Genomic DNA, 12,811 nt, shown 5'->3' with positions numbered 1-12,811 from the left:
AATTGAACTAATGTGGGATACTTCTCAGAAACTGCTACTCCTCTGTAAACTTTGCTACAGTTATTCCAATTAAACAGTTAAATCATAATTTCCCACTGATTATTTGGAACTCTTTGCAACCTTTGCCACTGGCTGTTAAAACAGCAGGGATTGCATCCAAGTGAGGAAAAAGGCTGAGTGCACACCACCAAGTTGTGATGTGGGCACACAGTTTCCCAAAGATGCAGCCCACAGCACTGCAGCAGCTGCCCAAAGGGCTGGAACACATCAATGGTTCTGCTTTGGGCCCTCCTTAGCACCAAGAGGAACAGTGAGCCTTGTGCTGGGTGCCCGCAGCCTCTGAATCACTTTACAGGGCCCATTTGGGGAGGAAGGTGTACAGAAAACAATGTGATCCTATGTAGGAAGGGGTCCTGGCATTGGACAGGACGTGTTGGGGAGTGTGGGGCTGAAGGTGTCAAACCACATCTATCTGTGTTTGTGCTTAAGAATGGATTAGGGAAAGCATGCTAAGCCAACGGTGTTAGTGTAAGGATTAAATCCCCAGCACTGCTGGCTCCCAGCCCTCTGCAGGTTTCCACCTACTTCCTTCCAGCTCCCAGTCCTGCTCCTCCTTCAGGTCAGACCAAACTTGCTACAGTTCTTCAATATCAAAGCAATAAACAGCCACTTTTAACACAAAGGAAAACACAAGCAAGAGCAGCAGCTTTGAGGCTGCTTCACCTTCTTGGTCTCAAAGCTTTTGCATTCATCCACTGAGACTATTTCCTTCCCTTTGCATCACCTTCAGGTGAAAACTAATCCTCTGGAGAACGAAAGGCCCATAGTACGGGTTTTTGCCATGCAGGAGTTGCTTCTGTAACCTAACCTGCCTTGAAATGAAGTTTATTTACACAGCGAGCTCCATACCTTTGAGAAAAGCTGCTGCTTAAAATACTTCAAAGCGTGGCTTTGTGCTGGAGGTGGAGCAGCCCAGAAAGCTGCACTCTGCACAGACTGCTGAATTCTCACAAGGCATCTGAGGGTGGAGATACTTGTCTATGAGATAGAAAAAAAATAAGGTAAAACAACCCTCAATCCTTTTCAAACTGCATCCACGACAGCACAGAGAAATCCGTGCAGGGCCGATCAATCCTTCGTGCTGCTTTTTCCCAGTCAGCATTAAGCAGCAGCTTGAAATGTAGCCTTAGTTTGTGTGGTATGTGGGCATAAGTGTGAAATAAAGGTGTTTCTGAAGCAGACCATTCAAGCCCTCATGTGGAAAGGACTTTCTAGATCGTAACGAGAGAGTCTTCATCTTCATTAGGTAAAACATTAAAGAAAATGTTTTAACTTAAAGCACTATACATTAATGCTTGGCAGTGTAAGGGGTTTAATTGCCTGTTGCTTTCCCACCATAAATTATGGCCTGCAGCTAATGGAAAACCTTCCCCCAGCTCTGTTGGTGCACCTCGCTCCCATTTCACGCCTTCACTCTGTGTGGAAGCAGAAGGGCACCATGGAGTTGTCCAGAGTTCATAGAAATGGGAAAGTTTGGAGAAGGCAACAAGAATGTAAGCATCGCACACGTTTGGTACGAGTAGCTCATTACACAGGCAGTGCTCTGCATGTTTTGTTGTCGTGTACATGTGAATGGAATAACTGGCTGGTATGGGGTTAAAGGTGCCCCATAGTGACCCAGCATTACACATTCAGACAGGAGGTAGCCATTGCCACTCTTGTCCATGCTCCGCCTGGACAGTGAGCTACCCCTTGGCTGTGACATCTGGCACCCCGAACAGAAAGAGGTCAAAAGTCTCATAGAATTCCAGAACCATAGGCTTGTAGGATGGCTTGGGTTGGAAGGCACCTCAAAGATCATCCTGTTCCAACCACCTGCTGTAGGCACAGCTGCCAACCACTAAATCAGGAATCAGCTCAGGCTGCCCCATCCAGCCTGGCCTTTGGCACTTTGGATGGGGCAACCACAACTTCTCTGGGCTTCCACTCACACTGTCTAATTAATTGGTACCTTTGCAGACGTCTTCTAAGGCCAGAAGGGAGCCACAAATCACCCAGCCTGACTTCCCATCTGCTGCATGCCATGAACATCACCTGGTAATCCCTCTGTGGAGTCCCATAACACGTGTTTGGCCAACATTCCTCTTTCCACAAAGAAAGAAGCTATCAGCAAATGGAGATTTTACCGTTGCCCTTGGCAGTGTGCGCTGATGCTAAAGCCCTGCCAACATTTGTACCTTATTTCTAAGTTCTTTCACTACCACCTCCAGCTGGCTGTGGTATGTCTTTCTCCACCGGATTAAGGATCCCTCCCATTCCCTGCTCCTTCTCCCCATGACAGTGCTTAGCCACTGTAATCAAATCCCCATCTTCTTCATAACAAACTAAACAGATTGAGAGTCTCAAAGGGAAGGCATTTCCTCCAACCTTTCAATCACATCTGTGTCTCCCTTCTACGTCCCCTTGTGCTTTCCAATTTCTTTTAAAAATTGCTGCTGAGAAGAGCATCACGTGCCCCCACAGCACCAACCTGACATCCAAGGAACGTGTTTTCCTTCCCACCCCTCAAATTCCAGCCCCGACTCCTAGCAAATTCCATCAGCCAGCTTCATTGCTCTATAAAATCAGACGTGAAATCATTTCATGGGTCATAGGAAAGGGAAAATCTCAAAGAGGAGCACTAACGTGACCCAGGCAAAGCTGCAAAAACCCAGCGGGAAGAAAAAGTGCTGATGGCCCAGGCATACTTCTGCTGCAAAACCTAACAAAATATTGATTCAGCTTCCAGAAATGAGGCTAAGATCCATGGGCTATGCAGATCTCTAAACCTGCACGTCTCCCAGCTGCCACCCACATGACCCTTCGCTTCGATTGTGCTGCAAGGAGTCATTTTCAGACTTATGGAGAGCTGCAACTGAAGTAAAAACAAAGTAAAGGCATCTGTATCTTAAAATAACCCTCTGAAGTCACCAGGTGAATGAGCTGAGATTTCCCTGATATTTAGAAGGCCGCTAGGCTGCTGTTTGCTCTTCTGACACTTAGCATTTTTTTGTGCTCTGCACCTAACTACAGTACTTTTTCCACCAAACCTCTCTTCTGTTCTCCTTTTCGCCCAATTTAACATCTCTAAAATAAACTCTGGGCTAATGTGGTTGTCAGGCTTTCATAATTATCCTGCTTTCAGCATAGAGACACTATATATAGAGACACTATATGCCATTTCTCCTTTGGTATTTCTTTGCCCCAGCCCTGTACTCAGGGCCAACCACACTTTTGATATGGACTCTCATGTGATTTGGTTAGTAGTTACATAGGCTTGCTTACTCATTAATATTAGTAATAAATAAAGCCAAGTAAAGGTCTCCCATGAGCAGTGTCCATTGGCTCTTCTTCTGTCCTTCACAGTATGCAGTACCAGCAAGGTGAAGAAGGATTATTTACAGGAGAAAAAAATTGGTTGGCTGGAGACCAGTTTAACATGAGCCATTTTTAAAATCTTACAGAACAAGAGACAAAAAGGCTTGAAGTAAAAACAGGCACAGAGCAGCTCTCTCTGTTGTATCACCAGTCTTAACTCCGGTTATACAAAGTGTGGGCTAGTCTGCAAAATTAAAATTACAAAGCATAACTGTGGATTAATTGCTAGAGGGAATCCATAAACTCTGACTTTGGAAGACATCTGCCTGGATCCTGGCTCCAATGGCTCCGATAGTTTTCTAACTCTGCTTAGTTGTTTCTCTGGTCTTCATCAAACCCATGCTTTGATGAAGTTCCTACTGCCATGGCCAATAGTAGAGGAAGAACTTTCCATCCAGCCCGTAACTACTTACAGTTCTTAAAGCTGTCTCTGCCTCACTCACACTGGAATCTGATTTTAAATCAGATTTTTTTTCAGGCAGTTGAATGGGCTGCCCAGGGAGGTGGTGGAGTCACCGACCATGGAGGTGTTGAAGGAACGTTTGGATTTTGTGTTGAGGGATATGGTTCAGTGAGAACTATTGGTCATAGGTGGATGGTTGGACTGGATGATCTTGTAGGTCTTTTCCAACCTTGTGTTTCTGTGATTCTGTGAAATCTGCCGTCTCTGCTTGAATCCTATTGCAGTTTTTACAGGTCAGCACACTGACCCCAGATTAGTAACTTCTGGTGCTTTTGCAGCTAAGCCAATGAGCAATGCTCAGAGAATATTCAAGATGTGGAAATTACAAGAAAACAAATAACATGGGGAAGGACGTGCAAAATGTTTAGTTAACATTTATGCAGAATATCATAGAATCATGAGAGTTGTTTGAGTTGGAAGTGACCCTTAATGGTCATCTGGCCCAAATGACCCCACAATGAACAGGGACACCCACAGTGTCACAGACAGTCCACCCATCAAATCCATACCTTTTCAGTTTGGAGAAAGGGATGTTATGAGAACCACATCAAAGGCTTCCCTGAAGTCCAGACAGATGACATCAGTGGCTCTTCCCTTGCCCACTGATGCAGTTACACCATCATAAAAAGCAACAAAGTTGGTCAGGCAACACCTGCCCTTGGAGTACACCAGGGTTGTTATGTAATTAGCAGCAGACAGTAGTAAATACTATGGTGAAACTGTGCTGATTTCCCCACACTGCTGAGGACAACGTGCTGATATAGCCAAGCCTTCAGTCAATACTAATGCAATCATGGAGTGCTGCTGCAGCACAGGGCAGCAGAGGTGACACCATTCTTAGACAAGTGCAATGCCTCCTGCAAAAGTAGGCCCCAATTACAATATCCCTAATTAGCTTTCCAGTGGTAATTTGATTTTATTTTTTCATTTCCTCTTGTATCAAACCACTGCTATGTTCCACTCTGAAAATACTTCAGGGATTAGCAGAATGGTCGCAGTGCAAACTGAGCCCCAAATCTGTGACAGGTGACAGACTCGTTGAGAACGTGCTCTGCAGGGAAAAACCCAGCAGTGGTTTGGTGTGCAGATGGAGCTCCTGGGAAACTCTGATGTCACAGCAAGGGCAACTGCATCCACACAAGGAACACCAGGGCGGCTCCAGGAGCCCCTTGTAGGAGGCTCCTATGTTCACGTTGCTTTTTTTTTTGGTTTCTACATGAGAGAAGGAAAGGATTCTTTAACACACAGGGCTTCTGGTGTGCTGAATTCAGTACCATCTGCACAGACATATTCCCTCTTCAGTTGACTACAGCCCATTGACACATTTATGCTACCTACGCAGTAGGCATTACTACTTATTACTTCCTAGGAGGAATAAGAGACTGTTCAAGCTTATGATTGCAGAGTGCTGATGCCCAGCAGTGCTGGCAACAACTTTGTTGAATCATAAAGGTTGGATCACTATATCCAGTGGGTGACCCAACACCACTGTCCCTATGTGGGACAACGGGGCCAGTTGCTTGAATGGGCTAAAAGTTACCAATGGAAGAGAGGCAGAAGAGCAAGGAAACATTTGGACCTCGATTTCACCAACATAAGTCTGGAAGATGCTATTTAGGTCTAAATCCAAAGGAAGCCTGGAGCCCTAGGCAGCCTCCTCCCAGCCCCCGTTCCAAAGCACAGCTTGAAACTAAGTCACAACGACTGTTTGTAGCATTAAAGCTCTGTGGCAAGAAATGATAGCTGCTTCCCACAAATCTGGGCAAGATAAACATCTTTGTTACAAAGCATGAGCCTCTCCAGTTTTATTGACCGAGATAGAAAGCGTCAGATAATGGGAACTGCTGAATCCAGCCTCTGATTAGCAATTAAACACTCAGAGAGGGGCAAGCCTCTGGGCAACAATGCCCTCCCCATTGATTCATATAAAACCTTCTCACATAAATTAGCTATCCCCATGATTTTAATGCTTCACTATGCCCTTGACAAAGGAGTCCTTACAGGGCTGTGCTCAGCAATCGGCTCCAGCCTGGCCCTTTGGAAACCTGGCTGGGCTCCAGGGCCGTGGATGCTGCTGTCCCACTGGAAGTGGGATGCAGGAGCAGAAGGGGCTCCTCGCCCCGCCAACCTTCTGGTGGCTGTGGGATGGGGTTGCTGTGCCTGGATGTAATGTCATGCACGAAGCACAGGGCGGGGATCCGTCCCATCAGATTGATTTGCACACACAGACAGCAAACACACCCTGGTTTGCAAGAGCAAGGAGCGTGCACAGCCCGTGCATGGCCGCCCTGCAGCTCCCACTGCCTTTGTGCACCTCGGGCCGGGTTCCAGCCTGGCTCGGCCAGCACCGACCTCAGCGATCTATTTTGAGATTTGCACGGGCTGATGGAAGCGAGATGTGAGCGGGGCATTTTCTACGTGAAAGGTATTATATAAAAGCGAACTGCTATTCACGTCAGCAGCCCATCTCCCTAATTAAAAGCTGAAAGAATCCGAGCTCGGCCTGAGGAACGATCAATCCTGCCAGACACAATGTACCCGGGAGACGTTTGCAGAACACAACTGACGCTGCTGAGGGCTTTGTTTCCCTGAACCTACTTCCAACCAGTGTAAAAGCTGCGACTGGAAAGTCCTGGTCCTTGGAGGGAGCGCTGGTTTTTATCAGATGGTAATGATGAGTACATCGTGAAATCATTTAATAGTTCTCATTAAATGCATTGCTGGAGAGCAGGCTTGATTTACGGATGGTATGCCAGGGGTATAAATAAGCTGCGCTCTGCTTGTAACACAGCTGGTCAAGAAAATTAATGTTTTGTTTTCCATAACCTTTGTGCTCTCTCTTCCTCTGCTACTATGGCAAAGCTCGAGGCGTGTAACTCGATCGTTCCCTGAAAGACAACACAGGTCCCCAGGCCTCAGCCCAGCAGTGGAAAGGCTCCCACATGGAGCTGCATTCCAGCCCCGAACACGTGGACGCTTCCTCACTGCAAAACAAAACCCAAAACTATTTCCAGGCAGTCTTGCTTCTTCTGCACTTGTGCTGCAATGCTCCCAGCAAGCCCAGCTCAGACACTGATAGACCCAGCATTGCTGCACCGAGTGCATTTCCACCTTTAAAAGTACCTCTTTTTCTTTTTTCCTCTTTTTTTTTTTTTTTCTTTTTGCCCAGGGAATAGGACAAAAACCATTCAAACCAGATGACCATCCATCTTCAGATCAGACGAGAGGAAACATGAGGCAGTTGCGGTGCAGGACGGTGGCCAGGGACACTTTTAATGCTTACACTAACTGTGGCACCTAATCCTAAGCAAACACTTCATCAGTTGCATAATGTTTTTTCAAAAGCCCTTTTACTCCCAGCACAAGGCACCCACTGTGCGTGCGACACGGGGCAGGAGAGCTGAGCTCTCAAGGCAGACAGACACAGCTGAGGCTTAGCAGAGAGTCGATTTCAGCAAGGACAGAGGGAAGGGCTTTGCAATCATATGGTTCACATCTGGAATTTACAGGCCTGATAATTTTATAACCCTCTCCTTACGGTTTTCCAGCAGAGCAATATTCCCCCTCGCTTCCCAGCCTAAGCCCTGTTTCATTGCACTCTGCAGCAGCTGCTGCATTTCTCCAGCTCAGAACTCCACGGAGGGGTGGGAGAGGACACATCCATGCTGACCTTCGTGGCAGAAACCAGGACTTTGCAGACCAAAGGTTGCTCTGCCAGCAGCTGGGGAAGGCCAGCAGGACAGCTTGCTGCTTGCTCACAGCAAGTGGGGCCAGATGACCTTTAAAGGTCCCTTCCAACTCAAATGATTGCATGGTTCTATGATAAGTCCTTTTAAATCTCATGCAGAGTTCTTTTATGGCACATATGAACTGTTCTTCATAAAAGTCACTTTCTAAAGATAATTTTAGTATTTCTTTTCTGGTTGAAACCAAGAAGCCTCTTTCTCAACCAATCATTTCTCAGAAGCACTGAATAACTTAGGCAGTAATGTCACCACATGAAGACATTTAGAAACAAGGAGTCAAAACACTGAGGTGGCAGAGTACACAACATGAAAACCAGCTCTAACCATGACAGGAAACATGGAAAAGATCAGTCTCATTTAAGACAGGGGTCTGTGTGCTTGTGCACATTTATTAACAAATAATCTGTTGCTATGATTGCTAACATTTGTTAACGATGGTTTCACCGTTGCTAGCCTCTTCCACCCAATGTGAAGGCACTTGGTGAAGGACGTCCTTCATGGTGACACAGAGGTCATTGCTGTGAGCATATTCCAGGCTCTACCTTTGTGCAGAGACTCGCAATCTGCCTAGAAGCAATCCTAGCCATAGGGCTTAGTTTAGCCATGCATTTGAAATCTAAACCCAAAGAAATGCAGAGCGTTTCCTCTGGAGGTAATACAGCTCTTGGAAATCACCGTCGAGTTTGAAATGTTTGGAAGAAATCGCTAATGCCCCCCAAAATTGGAACTGAGGAAAAATCTTCCCAGGTTGGAGAGCAGAGTCAGCTATCGCAAAGCAATGAGACTGAAGGGGAGAGCAGCTGCTGGAGAGTCAGCCCTGGCCCCTCTGGGGAGGGAGCAGCCGCCTGGGGAATGCGGGCTGAGGATACAGCAACTTCAGTAATGGCTTTGCCCATCCTGTATGGGCCAGTTCTGGGCCCTGCTTTCTGTGGAGAACTTCCTTTGACTGCAGTAGGAACTGATCCCAGGAGGCCGACCGCAGCATTTGTTTCCCTGTGTGCAATGCCTTGTGCCCAAACAAAGGAGGGAGGAAGAGACCTCTTTGGTAATCATCACCGAAATGATCTTGACCTTTTAACACCGAAGCCAAGAATAAAACTGATAAAACCCCTAGAGCTGATCTCTACCTCATTACTGTATTTATGCCAGATTAAGCTTGGAAACTTGGCTTGTTTGCTGGTATGCAAGGATGTCCCCTGCACAAAGCTTCCACTGAACGTATGCAAGGAGCCAATGGCAGGGCCTCTGCTGAGCTCCTCCCGGCACAACAAGCCTTGTGCCTGCAGATCTACACCCTGCACTCTAAGTGCTCCGGCTCTGATAGCAGCCACAGCAGCCCCAAGACTGACGCTGCAAGGAAAGCCCAAAGGCTTACCTTTAGCATCCACATTCAGTGATGCCTCTGTCACCTTGCACAAACCAATTACTCTATATTGCAAGTGCAACATGTATAAACAGAGCCAAACCACCCAGCCTTCAGACACCTGAAGACCTGTGAATGAGAAGCAGTGCACTGAGGAATGCAAACACTCCGTGTTACCTAATCACACCCCAGGTCCCTTTTTCCCACCTGCACACCATTTGCACGTACTCTCAAGTCTCCAGAATGCCTTATTAGGCATTCTGAAGCCTTGGGGTCACAATGACACGGAGCACTCTCCTTCCTTCAGGCTCCTGTGCAAACTGCAGGACCTCAAACTAACCGTGACCAAATGCTTGGAAATTCCAAGAGACGTGGTGGCTCTGGCTGACAGCAGATGCCCACTGTGTGCTCAAACAGGCCAGCCTCTGCTTGACCTAACGTGTGAGCCACGAGCATCCACCCCAGAAAGAGTTAAAACAAAGAGTTCTGCTAATACTTAAGTGTTACAAATCTTCCCTGTTAAAATAAATTATTCAGGAGATGTCATGCTCCCATCAGCACCATCTGAGCTACGTCTTTAATAGTTCTGTGCACTGAACACTTTCTGTCATTCTGTCAGTGATACCACGGCTGCAAGATGAAGAAGGGGGGAATGCGTGCATGCACACTATCAAACATGAAAGACAAAGCTGCTTCCTCTTAATTGCTATGAAACTCATCCTGCCCAAGGCAGAGGGGAGATTCACAATGTCCATTGCATGTCAGAGGAGTAAAACAAGCAGAAATAACATGCAGACTTCAGGAACAGCAGCAACCTCTGCTTTCTCACCTGATGGATAATTCAGCCACCCCCTAGACTGCATTTCCCTCTTTTGCCCCCAGATGTTAAAATAACCAACCTATCTGCCCACATTATCACTTACTTGTCCATGTGACATGCAAAATGCAGGAAGCAAATGTCACCAAACATTCAAAAGCAAATGTGAGCCTAGCATAGGAGAACATAGGAGAACTCTTCTCCCAGGTGGTAGGACGAGAGGTAGTGGCCTTAAGTTGCATGTGGGGAGGTTCAAGTTAGGTATTAGGAACAATTTCTTCTCCGAAAAAGTGATGAGGTATTGGCACAGGCTGGGGGAGGTGGTGGGGTCACTGTCACTGTCCCTGGAGGTGTTCCAGAGCTGTGGGTATGTGGCACTGATGGCAGTGGGCACGGTGGGGGTGGGCTGGGGTTGGGCTTGGGACTCTTAGAGATCTTCTCCAGCTCTCATGGTTCTACCATTACCACAACGTTGCCTGATGTCAGTGCCTGCAATGCCCAGAATGCCCAGGCAGTTGCCGGTTATGGAAAGAGCAGACTCTTGTTCAATCCTGGCACCACACTCAGAGGTAAAGAGCAGCAAGAGGCATGAATGCTCTTGGCACTGCTTGTCAGCACACACCCCATTCACCAGGCACCTCAACAGGACCTGAAAGCATTCTGCTGAGTACAAAAATGCTGTGGTCAGTTACAAGTGCTCAATGACTGAATAGTCAGCAAAGAAAAGCCGTACATGTCCAGGCTGGAATGAAGAAAATTCAATTGCAAATATGCTAAAGTATTCCTTGCAGAAGTCTTGTCCCCTGTGGAGTGACAGAACGAGCATTTGCCAACACTGTGCTTTCTGAGACCAAAGCATGCTGCCAAAAGAGAGCAGAGTGAAGCCACCAAACAAGGCGTACAGAAAGGACACCAAAGCCTGAATGTACAAACAGTCTAAAATCTCAGAGATGAGAACAGTCTCTGCTGTGTGAAAAAGAGAACAGCCACACTCCACAGTAAAGCCAGAGCTCCATCACTTTGCCAAGACTTTTGATTTATGCCTGTGTCCCCAGCTGTTAAACAGGTTAACTCCGCTCACCTATGGCAGATAGGTTTCATATGTTGGTGCTCCGTGTCTCATCTGCTGCTAATGCACTCGTTTCCTAAATTTGGATGCAAGGAGGATGAGTTGGCCCTGTGCTCACACATAAGGGATGGTCAGCATCCTGGAGAGAAGCCATCCAACCGCAATCTATCATCCAGACCAGATGGCAGAGGATACAAGTGTAGGCTGAAAGTCAGCTATTGTGTGATGCACCTACAGGAGAACATTTGGAGAAATAAGGTTGACAAGGAAAACAGGAAGCCTGAGCTTGTTTGCCCAAGGACAGCGATTATAATAGTGCCTATCTTTATAACATACAATGGACATTCAAGCAAGGCTGTCACGTGCCATGAGGAGGAACATCTGGAGAAATATCTCTGTTTGGATACCTGGGAGGGTGAGGAATCCCCATCCCATCCAATGCGAGGTGAACGGTACAGGAGCAGAGCAGGGGTGGATGGGAGCACGGGGAGGGGCCAGCTGCTATTTCTGGCTGCGGTGCTGCCGGAGGTACTGGGGAGGTCACTTCCTTCTGTGCCTCTTTCTTGCTCAGTGGAAAAATAGTTTGTCATCTGACATTGGAGAAATAAACACTGATCTTTTCCAGAAGTGCTGTGCAAGTGGATCAGCGCTGAGATCCACCATGAAGAAGGAAGTCTAGATTGGACCTGGTATTACTATTCCCACGGTTATGGTAACTCCAACAACAGTTTTACATGAGGCTTTTCCAAGGATAAAACTAGATATTGTAGCATCGTAGAATGTCCCAAGCTGGAAGGGACCCATGACGATCACTGAGCCACCATAGAGCTGATATACCTTCATGGAAAGCACATTTCTGACCATATGTGCAAGAAAACTGAGCAGGAGCATGGCCTGGAGGCTGTGGGGGATCATTGCTGTGGGGGATCACTGCTGCTGGGTGTTCTAGCATGGGAGCCATGGCCATGTGTCCTCATGGAGAAGTGCTGAAGACAGATGTCACCTCTTGGGCACGTTGGGAGCCGTGTGCTGAGCTCAGGTGCTCAGGGTCACTTGTCCCCAATTTGGGCTTTAGGTGAAAGGTCAGGTGTACAGGATCCTGAGTCCAGAGGCAAATTTCCTCCTGTCATCTGCACAATCCTAATACGATACACACGAGGAGCAGCCACTGGTCCTGCTGTTATTAGTGTCAGTGTCTTATGAATTCCCCTTACCAGCTATTCTATCAGAAGACCGAAATGTCACAGGATTAAACCTCACAGGAAGCCTAGTAACGTAAAAATAGCACTTTGCAGAAAAACAAACGTGATGTCTGATGCCACCCTGAAGCACAGTTTGGGGAAGAAATGCTTTTCACATCCCTCTGCCCAAAGACCTGGGAAGGGTGGCACAGCACTCGGTGTGCACCGGGGGGGGGTTCAGGTTGGGTGTTGGGAGCAATTTGTTCTCAGAAGGAGCTGTGATGCATTGGCATTGGCTCTGCCCAGGGAGGGTGGGGGGGAGGACACCATCCCTGGAGGTGTTCCAGAACCACAGAGATGTGGCACTGAGGGATGTGGGCAGTGGGCATAGTGGGGGTGAGCTGGGGTTGGTGATTTTAGAGGTCTTTTCCAACCTTAATGATTCTGTGATTGTAACTTGGTCATCAGAGGCAAAAGCTAAGAAACCCAACCATAGTGCAGCAGCTAAGGCCCATAAACACAGCGACCTTATGAATATTTAAGACAAAGCGATTTGTTTTGCTTGGAAACACAGCCTGGCAGTGTCCACAGTGAGAATGCATGACCTCTAACGTGGAACATGTGTTTGGGGAGAATAATAAAGCACCTGAGCTGGAAAGTCAGGCGGGTTGATCCCCCTCCCCTCTCCTGGCAGCCTCAGCGTCACTTTCTGGTTTATGACTTTGAGGGTCAAAGCACATCAAACAGGTGGGCCG

General features: G+C 47.3%; 1 protein-coding gene across 3 annotated transcripts in view; it reads right to left on the bottom strand.

Annotated features, from left to right (window-relative positions):
* The window catches only part of LHPP (phospholysine phosphohistidine inorganic pyrophosphate phosphatase), a 69,893-nt gene that overhangs the window by 5,989 nt on the left and 51,093 nt on the right, over nucleotides 1-12,811 (bottom strand). For 2 of the 3 annotated variants that reach the window (XR_014884806.1, XR_014884805.1), the window contains exon 7: nucleotides 910-1,038. The exons of the other annotated variant lie outside the window; for it this stretch is intronic. The gene's annotated coding sequence lies outside the window, so the exon portion shown is untranslated. The remainder of the gene's footprint in view (nucleotides 1-909; nucleotides 1,039-12,811) is intronic. 3 annotated transcript variants of the gene reach the window in all.

The sequence above is a fragment of the Meleagris gallopavo genome, chromosome 8, assembly GCF_905368555.1.
Source record: "Meleagris gallopavo chromosome 8, MGAL_WU_HG_1.1, whole genome shotgun sequence".
Classification (NCBI taxonomy): domain Eukaryota; kingdom Metazoa; phylum Chordata; class Aves; order Galliformes; family Phasianidae; genus Meleagris; species Meleagris gallopavo.
Note: the sequence above shows the minus strand (reverse complement) of the source record. Positions and strands in the feature narration are given on the sequence as shown.